Source organism: Corvus cornix, chromosome 3, assembly GCF_000738735.6.
Source record: "Corvus cornix cornix isolate S_Up_H32 chromosome 3, ASM73873v5, whole genome shotgun sequence".
Taxonomy (NCBI): domain Eukaryota; kingdom Metazoa; phylum Chordata; class Aves; order Passeriformes; family Corvidae; genus Corvus; species Corvus cornix.
Window position 1 is genome coordinate 3,499,445 of NC_047056.1, and position 12,603 is coordinate 3,512,047.

Below are 12,603 nucleotides of genomic sequence, written 5' to 3' on the forward strand. Positions count from 1 at the left end.
CTGTGGTTGGTATCAGCGACAGGAATTTAAAAGAGTGCAGAGGAGGAAACAGCAGAGATGAAAAAATGGACATTATTTTCCCTCCAAAGCTTTTCATACCAAAGCTGGTATGAAGCTTTGTAGCTAACAGCATCCAAGAAAAAGAAAAAGTGGATACATTGTGAGCTGAGTGGCCATGAAATGTGAATCATTAAAAAATATTCACTGTTCTTGCAATGGCATGTTTTAATCACACCTTATTCCTCAGCTGGACTTGACTCTTCAGAAGGACTATTCTACTGAACCCATGCTATTTTTTCAAATATTTTTTTAAAAATTCCAAACTTGGAATATTAAACCTCCTGTTAACATTATTCTGGATATCAAACCCAGCTCCCAAATAAACATTTGCTGGATTTTATTTATTTCCACAAGGTTTTATATTAAATAAGCGTGCACATATCCGCTACTGTTTAACATCCAAAAACCAAAATTATCTCCACACTTAGACCTATGAAACCATTATACCTGGAGTTCCACTGAAAAAAGCATATTTAAATCTCTGCAACCACACATAATTTTCCTTGCAGGCAAGGAACAATCATCTGGAATTAAGCAAATATACTATACCCATAGCAACCCAATTTTTGGATTTCAGGTAATACCAGTGATTGTTTAATCATGTGTATTTCCCAAATATCTTTAAACTGAGGATTTGAATATCTCTTCCTAGGCTTCCTAGCTCAGTCCTGTACAAAGAAAGTAAATTTTATGAAAAAGGATACAAATGCTTTAACTTAATAGCAGACATGCACAATCATTTGAAATTCTGTCTAATTAATGTGTTAACTTTCTATAGAGAGCTGATGTTTACTCAGAAGAGAGGTAAAGCCATGATGTTTGCAGATATCATTTCAGTTGTATTGCTTCCAGGGAGTATTTTATTTGTACAAACCTAGAATCCTTCTCTACTCCATGTAAAAAATAGATTAGTCCCTTGATAGCTTTGAGAGTCATATCACTCACAAGAAAATTAATAATGCATTACAAAGTATATAAATTTTAAAAATTAGAGGAAGTAGGTTGTAATGGTCCAAAGACCACTGTCCATCCCTGTTCACATCCAGCTTTCACAGAGAGTTTAACATCTTCCCCTCTGACAGCACAAAAAGGTAGAAGCACAATTATTTCTGACAACTCCCCATTAAGCCCTCAGTGTCCCCGGCCGTCCCACGGATGCAGCGGAGCGGAGCTACGGCTCCAAGACAAAAGCTCTGAGCGGCGGAGGGGAGGGGAAGGCAGTGTCCAGGCAGCTGCTCCTTGGTGGCTCTGGTCCCCAGTCTGACCCCCTAATTTAGAAGATGCTCCCACACCTCTCTCTCTTAAGGGCGTTGGAGTGCAGCCCCCTGTGCAGTGCCAAACCCCAGCTAACAGGACTGCCCCCGTCAGCCTCCTTAGAGCAGAGGCTCCTTCATTCAGGGTTCTGGCAGCCAACAGGATTTGGGAATTTGCTGCACCATAATAATGAAGAAGCACTGAGCCTGAGCAGACTTTGGTACACAGTATTTCTATGGCAATTGCCTCAACTCATCAATGGCTAATGGGTGTTTTAAAAGAAAACAAAGAGAAAGTAGAAGAAAATGGACATTTGCAGGATAAATACACCGTGCACTGAGGAAGGAAAACAAAGCAGACAGGACTGTATGCAGCTCAGCCTTGTAGCAAGGTTTGCTCTAGAAAGAGTAAGGAAAAAAAAGTGCTTGATGTTGGAAGCAATAGATGGTGGTCTGAACTGTGTAATTAAAAGTGTGCAACGCCTCCTTTCCAAAAGTTTCCATGAAAAGTCTGCTAATGAAATGGGCAGGGTACTCAGTGAGGAAGCAGAAAGGAGGGAAAGAGCCCAGATGCTCTGTTGTTTTGGTGAGGTCACAGATTTTGCTGTGGGGCACAGAGAGCCACTGTGATCCTGAAGGCACCAAAGGAATTTCAGTCTGTTTCCAGACAGCACAAAGCTCAGCCTCCCCTGCCTTTGCTTAGAGCCATTGCTCTGAGGGTGACCTGGAAACACATTTCCAGAACCACCGTGGCAGGTTGTTGTGACACCAGCACTAAATGCAGTCTTTGTCAGCAGCAGGAAGCATAATAGCAATGCAAACCCGGGCATTTTCTTTTATCTTCCTAAAGTCCAAACTGATCACTGTTCCTTCTGGGTTTGGGGGCAGAGTGAATGGGAGGAAAGCCTTCTACCTGCATCCTTCCTCAGGGGCAGCAAGCTCAGTCAGTCTTCAGGTGCCACCTGAAGACATCAGCAATGCTAGCAGAGTCTCCAGAGGCACCAAGACTCTCCACCTCATTTCTAAAACATAGAGCAACACGGACATTTCCTTTGCAGCTGCTACAAATACTCAGAAAAATAACAGGGGCTGCCTTTTATACGACTGCCACACACACACACAAAAGAAACCCACTCTACCACATGTAATCACTCCCTCTGAGAAAACAAGTTGCTACGGGTTGTGCAGAGCTTCCTGAGCACACGGGATAATGAGGGAACAGAATATATGCCATGGGAGTTCAAATCTGAGTTTACCAGCACAACACTACTCAAAAAATTTTGAAATTCACAGCAAAATGCTACCTGGAGTTTTTGTGGCATCTAGAACAACCTTAACAATATCTTCTTAATCTCTCACCAAGAAAATAAAAGCAGCACAGATCAGAAATAAAAGGTGTGCAGCAACTTGCTAGTGCAACTTATACGGCTTTGCTCTTTTGTGCTGAATATTGGCTTCAGCAGGCACACAGAGCTGTGAAAGCCAGCATGAGGGAATGCTGGGGGCTGCAGCCATGTCCAGCAGCCAACAGGTCCCGAGTGCACGCATGGTGGTGCCGTAAAAAAGGAGGGGACCGTCCTGAAGGAAACCAGGTGACATCCTGAAATCCCAGACTCCTGTTTTACACAAGGAGAGGAGTAAGCCAGAGAGAAAACAACTCATGGCTGGGTTGTGTTGAGATCCAGCAAAGGTGGGCAGGAAGAGCTGCTTTGGCTCTAGCCCACATCCAGGGAAGCAGAGCACCCCTCTCCCCAGCCCTCTGCATAGAGATGAAGCTGGGGATATTATGAACAACTCTGAAAAAAAACCAGTTTTAAAGCCAAATTGTGCATATAAAATAGAAATTAATAGAAATTAATCACAAGTCAATCTACTGATTGATTCTAATATTAGAGCAGGATAGCTGTGATTTTAATACATTCTTTAAATATAAATATGCCTGTTTCACTACCCCTAAAAAGATCTTATTTTTTGTTTGTATTCCTTCTAACTCACTGTTCTTTGACTGTGCAGCACAATGTTGCAGTTAGAGCTGTCAAGCATCCTGGAGTCATAAGTATTTTTCAGACCCGTCATTAACAAACAAGCTTCCAATCTCAATATGTGTTATCAAAATGAGATCTTTTCTCAACAGCTGACAATTATGTATTATACAGTTACAAGTTTACAATTGGTGACACCATATTGTTAGATTTTGATCCTGACTTTTAACAGTGTGCTGCCTAATTACATTTTGTATTATATTCTGAATGTATAGGAGTATTTTACTCGTGGCCCCACTTTGTTCTGCAATTTGTTTCTCAATAAATGCAAAATAATAAAAGCCCAAATCCTAGTGTGTGGAGTATTTTTATTGACCTGAGTGTTCTGCTAGTAAACACAACTTTGATGGTTTCATGAGTGAAAGTTTATTAGGCTGTGTTAGTTTTAAAATACAATTGCCAGGGGACTGATGTTGAAATCATTTCTTGCAAGACAAACTCGGTTTTGGATGCTTTCCCAGCCCAAGCACCACAAGGAAAGCAAAATGGCTATCCGGACACATGATGTTTTTCATTCATTCTTCCAGTGGCAAATGTTTAAACATTTTAATGCTGTCTGCCACTTAGAAAGAAAACAAACAAACAAAAAAAAAACAGGTGTGAAAGACCTGCTCCCTGTTTGGTCTCTTCAGGGTAATCCTCACAAGTAAGTGGCCAAATACCGTCCTTATAGGTCCACCCAATTGGTAGATACCAGTCTGCCCATCACAACAGTGACTAGAGAGTGACTTATCTATTGCCTTGAGTTGCTTCATAGTTTCTAATTAATTTATTTTCACTTAGTTTTACGAAGCCATCCCCAAACTCCCATCTCTGAGAGGTAGAGAATTAGGTCCAAATGGTCCTGTCCACCCTAAAATTGTGACCCCACCCAAGGACAGTTAAGGGGCTATTTTCCAGCATTATTGGAAGGGCCTCTCCTGAAAAGCCACAACAACAGCCAACCACACATTTCAGATCTGGCAGCACATTTAGGGAAGTGCCAGTTCCCAGGAGTCCTCTGGGGGAAATAGGAAGTGGGGACTCACTGCAGGGGGAACACAATGGAGCTGTTTTGAAATACCTTCTGTTCCCCAGATCCCTGAGCTGCCCAACAATAACCTGACCCCAGCCAGCTTTTAGAAGCAGCACCCTGTGGTCTTAAAAACTTGCATTTTAAGCAGCCAGGAGAAACCCTTCCCCCTGCCCCACAGAGCCACAAGGTCACATGAACACCCAAAGAAGCAAACTTGCTGGTACCAGGAGAGCCCCACGGCCTTACGCGGGCAACACGTCCGTGAGCTCCTCACTGAGCCAGCATCCATCCCACAGGACCTCTCCTCCTCTCTTACCTTGGGGTGAGCCATGGCTGGTGCAACACCTTTGCTACAAGGTTCCCAGGTAACGTTCACAAGGCCCTTTGAAATAAGGTTTGGGAGATTGCTAGGAGACCATTCACTGGTAGGGGGGAAGATCATCACCAAGGCAGGCAGGAGCAAGAGCTGTGCCATTCCCCTGCCCACACACCATATTGTCTTCCTCCAGCAAAGCTACTCCAGAGGCTTTCTCTGATGCCAAACAACACGAGCGAGGAGGGCAAAAAAAGATAAAAAATACAGCCTCGTGAAAATGTCCTGCCTGTTCATTTCCACAAGCACTAGCGAAGATGTTCTCTAAAATCATACACATGTAAAAAGATCTAGAGGTTGCTGGTTAGTTTGTCATACATTTTTATGGGCTTTTCTGAATGGTTTTAGATTTGACATAGTAACTGACTGTTACTAGAAATAAACTGTAAGTCAATTCCATGCTTCCATAATTCACTGCCCAGGGTTGTTCAAAAAGATTTAGTGATACTTGTGATAGACAGCAAGCCTCTTGATGTTTTCATTTTCACTTAGTGCCTGTAATTTCTCAAACTTGCTGACCTCTACAGAACAGGATGGAAAAGGGCTCCAAAACTTCTTTGAAGGCACTCACTCACCAAAACATCTGAAACACTCTCATTTTTGCTTCTTTTCTTTCCAGGGCACAAACAAGAATATGGGAGTAAAGCAATTGCTGTTGTTTTTAAGAAGGTGACTGCTATTATTATCTCCATGATGGATCATGTGGTTTTAATCATTTATAATGGAAGAAGTTAACCACCCCCCCAAACCAAAAATGTGTGTTTGTGACTCAGAATGTCAGTTCTCCTGACAGCTGCATATTGATATTTCTCTGACGGAGTGCCTTTATTTTGAACTTTACCTTTTCTGTAGACATTTTCCTCCCTTCTCCAAAAGTTAACAGATATATATTTTAAAGGCTCCAGGTCTGGACGTGAAGAGGCACAAACAGATGTGTGCCTATGGCATGTGCAACCAGGAATGCTGGTTAGTTGGGGATGACAAACATTTGAACATTCAAATATTTAAGACACACTCACATTCCTGGTGATTGTGCATGAAACCCACGCAGGGGGCAGTGACATTCCTGCTCGGGAAGCTGATGGCCATGAACTATTTAACTGTAACAGCAGGAAGAGGGAACAAGCAAAACTGCTGTTGCGGCTCCTCTTAATGCAGGGTTCCCGGGACAAAAGCACCTTGATAGTATCAGCACGGATCTGTCATTACGATTTAATTACCAACAACAGGCCACTGACATTTGAAACTGTTTATCAGATTCCGATCCTGAAGGTGGACCGGAGGCCACCTCTCCTTCCCCCAGAGGGTAATTTTTCCCTCGGCAGAAAACACCGTATGGTTAGCGCCGGGCTGGCACCGCACCTGGAAACACAGTCCCTTGTTTTCTTGGCACAAGTGGAGACCTTCCCAGTGGTGCCAAACACCACCGAGGGCTATGGCCTTACCACTGCCATGGAGCAGATGGGAAGCAGCCAGGATCCATGCCTGAGCAGGATTATTTTGGGAATAACCAAAAAACAAAGCATAGCAGCCTGGCTCCCAAGACAGTGCATAGCAGCAACAAAAAATGGAGCCTTCTTGGGGTATTTTTAAACAACCTGATGATTTTAACCAAACTGGATGGAAGCACCTCCAGCAAAACCTGACCCTGAGGTGTTTGCAGTGGGGATCTTTCTAAAAGTTACAGGTATTTCACAACAGAATGAACACGATTCAGCTTTAGACCGTGCAGTCCTGTGCAGCCCTCTGCAGCTGGGACTCACATAAATTATATCCCAAAAGTCTTTACAGACCAAAAAAAACCAGAAAAAACCCCAAAACCAACCAACCACCCAACAAAAAACAAACTCCAAAAAATTAAAAAAAAAAGACAAACAACAAAACCAAAAACACCAACCAACCAAAAAATAAGAAACAAACCACAAACCCCCACCACCACCACCAAACCCAGACCCCCCCCCAAAGAAAATTACTTGGAACAAACACAAGAAAGTGAAAAAAAAGAATTATAGGAATTGCATTCATATATTTCAATTCATTTAGGTATCCAGTTATTAAACAAGAACCTGGAAAGATGGTAAGGAAAAAACCTCAAATTTAGGCTTTGCATGAACTTCAGCATCAGACAGATGATTCTCCTCTATTCCTTTTCTTCTGTGCATTAACTATTTAATATTATTTTATTTTTCCTCTTTTAGAAAAAGAGAGAAGGAGATTGCAGGCTTTGCACACCCAGCAGACCCAGCAAAGATCTTTCACAACCTGTCTAGCAAGCCAGCGGCTTGCTAAAAATCAATCAGCTAACAGAAGCCAGCACTGCTGACTCACAGCCATTAGCTTCTATTTGGACATTTTCACATTTTGTCTAAAATTTACTTTTTGTCTAGAAGGTTTACACCAAACACCTCCATCTACTCAGACTTGGATGAACCTTGTGAGTCCCTTCCAACCCAGGATATTCTAGGATTCTCTCACACTCACTTGTGCAGAGAAACCCAGGAGAAAAGGTCATTTGTGACTCAGAAAAAACGAGGGAAGGAATAAATTGCAAAAAGGTGCACTGGAAGCTAATGTGCCTCTTGCACTTTTAGCTGGAGTGCAGGAAAAGCCCCTACATACACAGACACAAACACAAAGCACATTTTTTATGAATCAGGCCTTTAGTTTTAATTGCTTCTTACTATATAGGACAATTAAGGATGAGTTGGCAGGATGAGGATCTTTCCCAGCTCATTTGAAGCTAGGAGAGGTGGAGTTCGATTTGCTGGAGGCTCCCATTCACATGCTTGGCCAAAAAAATGTGAATGTCATTAAGCACCTCTAGTAAAAATCCTCGTTCTATATAGGTAGAAAAGTAAAAGCAGGAGACCCAAAAGCTTCCATTTGACCCCATCTCTCACTTTCGAATAAAATCAATTACAGCATCTCTACTTGTCTGAGCTTTCAAAGATAAATACCAATAAATACAGATCCAGAACAGCACCTAGAGAAAGTCTTAGGTACGCATGTCCTCCGAGAGCTCCCCTCCTTTTATCTATGATTGATCCTCTTCACCTTCAGAGTGTGTCAAGGTCAGAGCTTAGTTAAGAATTCCTTTTAAAACATATTATAGACACTTTTTAATATATGCTGTGCATTTTGCAATGCAATGGATGATTACAGAATCACAAACCCAAAGCACATTAATTGTGGAAGCAATCAGCCTAAGTAGTGAGTATGTAGAGCTTACAGATGTTGTATGGGTAAGGAAGCATCTTCCAGATTAAGATACCATTTTTTTGTTGTGTTTTGGAGTTTTTTTACAACCACTTTAAGCATTTTCAAACAAACATAATTAGCAATGAGGACTGAAATGGGCTTGCAAAACACTACGCTGGAGTCAGACAGTGCCTTGTGACATTCCTTGTGGCTGGATGTAGGGAAACTCTGCACTCAAAGTAGCAGTGAAGGATTTTACTGCAGGGAACAGGAATGGGTGTTAGATTGCCCTGCTGCAGGTGAGGAGCTCCTTTGGCCCTGGTGCCCACCCCATAAATCCATATTAATGGGAAACCATCAAACCAGATGGCAGCCAAGAGGTTATTAACCCACAGCAAGGCTGGGCCAAGAGTGAGCACAAGCCCCAGCCCACACCATCACTGCCGGGTTTTTTTAGCAAAAACCAACACAAGAGGAAAGGTTAAAAAATTGCACATTCAAGCCAAAGTGGAGTTTATCAAGCAAGTGGTCAGCACTGCATTGGCAGGAATAAAGGGGTCTCACCTGCTCTGGGGAAGGGCATTTTAGTCTGAATTTTCCAGAAACTGAGAGTAAAGGATCTTTACAATCCCCTCCAGTCTCCGTATCTGTGCATCTAAGAGTCTAAAGAGCTTCCAGCCTGACTTTCCAAAACATCTACAGCTCCCCAGGAAGTCAAGGTAAATAGTGTGGGTGGCACCTCCAAAGTAGGCTCCAGGTCTGATCCAGCCCACTACTCTGCTGCTGCATTCACTTAGGAATGACAATGAAAATGAAAACTTGATAAAGAAAATGAAAACCTGGCAAAAGTGAACTGTGGAATCCTAAAACCAAAAAAAAAAAAAAAAAAAGGAAAAAACCTTCCAGCTCATGATAAACATTATAATGAACCCTCTAATTTTCCTAATGAAAGTATTATCTATCAAGATAAAAGTAAAATGATTTATTAGATTTTCAAACATCATAGAAATAAAACAGTAAATCAGTCCAGGCAGTAATTATTCTATCTCAACTTGAAGCCATTAACTCTTTGCCTGCTGTAAAGACCTCCTAACTACTCTTTTTAGTTCCATTACCCTATGAAATAGCTTTATATAATCCAATACTAAACAACAATCACTATTGACTTGAACAGGAGTTGAAATATTTTCTTCAAAATGCGCCTGAATTGATGAGAAGAGGAAGCCCAAGAACCTGTCTGGGAGGGCTAAAATGCTCTTAAAAAAAAAAAAACCCTCTGAAATTACAAACTTGTGAAACTCTTAAGGAGGGCACCTGGTCACTGCCAGCTCTGCTCCTCGTCTCACCCTCCTCTATTCCCCTGCACTCATCCTGCTCTGGCAAAAATCAGTCTGCTGTGTTCACTGTGATTTTAAATGCTGCAGTTCTCCATCAGCTTCCCTCTTATTAAAGCACAGAATATACTGCTTGTTGCTACACAAAGTGTCCCCCCACCCCCCTCTCTCTCTCACTAATGGCTCTTTTCATGATCTGCAGCAAGGATCATTTAATCTGTGAAGAATGGAAATTTCAGTGTTTGTGTATCGTCAGTTATTACCTTTTATTTCTAAATTGTGTATTTGGAAGAGGAGGAAGGACTTAAAGCCTTTATTTGCTGCGGAGAGCAAATGTTCAAGGATACTGCAGAAAGCAGTTTATCCCGGCATCATTTTAGATGCTGAAACTGGAAGGTGCTCCAAGCCCCTTGGCTGCCATCCCCTTGGCATCTTGGGCAGCCTGTGGCACCCATTGCCAGTTCCCACCCATTGTAACTCCACTGTTTGGGGGCAGAGAGGCATCATACCCACCTTTTGCATTTATTCTGATCACTCTATGCCAACAGCCCTGGAGGCACTTCAAAAGCCAGGCAAGCCCCATTGCTACCCACTTCATGCCACAGAAAACTCCAGCCACACTCTCCTTTGGTGCTCCATGCAACCAAACAAGGCAGTCACACTGAAGTACAGGTGGATACAAAAGGCATAAATGATAATAAAAAAAAAGTCTGTATGCAGTGACATCTAAAGCTAACCACATGTTAAGCAAGGAGATTGTAAAGTCCTCTTGAGTGGCTTAGGAAATTCAAGCACAAACAAGATCTGGGAGGCAGCCTAAGTGCTGCCCTCACAATATTTAAGCCAAGGAATATAAGAAGAGGAATGGGAATATCGAAAACAATTACATGAAAACAACAGTGTTTATTGTCCAAAGAGCTTGCCCACCTGCAAGTCCTGGTTTTGCCGATGTAATCCTGCATTTGTCTGAGCAAACTGGCTGAGAGGGATTAAAGCAGGACTCGCTGTGCTTGTGCCAGGGCTCAAATTCAGCCTGCAAGTTTCAGAGACCCCTGAATTATTATGGGAATTACTCAAGGGAGGAGTAGGAATTCAGCCTAGATGCTCATCCTTTGGTGACTCTAAGTTACATTTAGTATCATTATTTTACATCAAGCTTCTGAAAATTATTTAATTTTTTTCCCTGTTTCATGCCAAGGTCTTAATCTTTCTTGCACTGGCAGTGAGAACGTTTTAAAGAATCATTTCCCGAGACACATTTAATACATTTCCAGTAAATTGTACATAAACCTGTCCAGCTGGCTGGGTCATTTCATCAGTGACACACCCACTGAGTGCAGGATGCCACCTGAGATTTACCTCAATGCTTTCAAAATCAAACCGATGATGGGATAAAGCTTTGCTGATGTGTGAGGGCGATGGGGAATACACTGATAACTGCCCACCAGGGAGTACAAGGATCTTTTTTAGGTTTGTTATGGGAAAGATTACACAGCGGATTAGACAAAGGGGTTTGAAGATCAGCACTGAAATTACACCGACTTTAGGAAGAGCAGCATTAAAAAGGAGGTTGATTATTTAAAACCACTTAAGAAACAGACGGTGAAGTTTATCAAGTGTTTCTGAGCTGTGTCCTGCTCTGCTCTCAGGGACTGCTCCACATGCTTGGGAATGCAAACAGAAGTTTTCACAGGATGAGGGTTCTGAGCAGGATCTGCCATGTCAGGGGCAAAATGCCAACAGTGACTTCCTCACAGTCAGTTCTGCTGAAATTACATCAGTAAAGAATGCTCAAGATGAACATTTTTAATGGCTCCTCTTATGAATATCTTTGCTGAATCCAAGCAGGGGGGAAGAAAGAAAAGATCTTTCCATTGTTCACAAGCTATTTCTGATAAAGAGTGCAGAGGAGGCAAAGTGCTGAGGAAAGACATCCTGCTGAAGCCAACCTGAAGTGCACCACAGCAGCCTGATCTTAGAAAGAAGTGACTTGTTTGTGGTACAAACACAATCCTTTCCTGCAGGTGATCTTGTACCTTTACCAGCAATGTCACCAATGGAGCATTAGGAGTGGCACTGGCCATGGGGACCCCACATGTCACAGTAGGAGAACGAGTTTTGGAGCAGCACAGGGGTCCTGCTCAGTGACAATTGTGGTTGTGTGAAATATTAGCACCTGGTGTCACTGCTGAAGTCCTTAATGAGAAGCTGGATGACTAGTTATGGCCCTGTCCCCTCCCTTTGTCCCCACCACCACTGGCAGCTCCCTGCCCGCCTCGTGCAGTTCTCGGAAGTTGAGCCAGGCTGGCATCCTCATCGCTGTTCATCACCGCCATTTAAGTGAATTTAATAAAATTATTTTTCTAAACTGTTTTAGATGCCATATCTATAATCCATAAAATTTATTGTACCTTTATGTAGAATTATACTGGAGTTGAATATATAAATCAATTTATAAGGTCTAATGACATACAAACGCTTAAAAACTAAAGGCGATGTAGTAAATTCAAATTACCATTACAAATGTAAGCTTTGTAGTCAGTGTGTGACCCGCTAAGGATTATATTTAACTCCCCTGAGAGTGGTTTATCATAAAACTTTATACTTTTATTACAGTGAATTATTAACTCCTCCATGATGTGAGTCATTCCATGCTCTGACTATAGCTTTTTTAATGACACTGTAATAGACATCTTGCTAATAGCAGTAGGATTGCTACCTCTGAGGTTAGAAAAAATAGAAAAGACAAAAAAAAAAAAGGAATAAAAGAAGTGAAAAGAAAAGATACATACAACAAATACGTGAAAATGCATTTCCCCAGAGAGCAAAAAAATAAGGACCTGTAAGAAGTTCCATCCAAGGCTGAGCTGCATAGAGGTCATGACAAACTTCTGACCATGTGGAGAACCAATGAGCTGAACAGGCTGGTATCTGAAATAACCAAAATGTTTTACCATTAGAAGATAGAAAAATATGAGTTATTATGATTATTTAGTTTTTTTTATATGGAGAAGAATTCTTTTTCCTCTTGACGCTCCAGTTTAATCAAGTGACTTTAAGATGTCTTTATACAAATTATTTGACAATCATTCCTCCTTCCAAGGAAGTTTCCATAGACTTTTCCCAATCAACATTTGCACTATCCCCAGTGATCTGCAGTTTAGTATCTGTATTTCCAGACCCTCCCTTGGCTGGAATTGGTCCAAAATCCTGGGAGATTTCTGGGCTCAGTGACAGGACAATCCAGACCCATGAAAAGTCCAGGGTTGACTTCATTATCAGAAAAGCAAATCCAAGAGAGGTGTTTCACTTCACCTCTTTCTTTTGC

General features: G+C 41.9%; 1 long non-coding RNA gene across 1 annotated transcript in view; it reads right to left on the reverse strand.

The window, feature by feature from the left end:
- The window catches only part of LOC120411589, a 96,293-nt gene extending 84,022 nt beyond the window's left edge, over positions 1–12,271 (reverse strand). Inside the window, exon 1 of the long non-coding RNA XR_005604012.1 lies at positions 12,116–12,271. This is a non-coding gene — a long non-coding RNA (uncharacterized LOC120411589). The remainder of the gene's footprint in view (positions 1–12,115) is intronic.
- Positions 12,272–12,603: the final 332 nt, after the last annotated feature.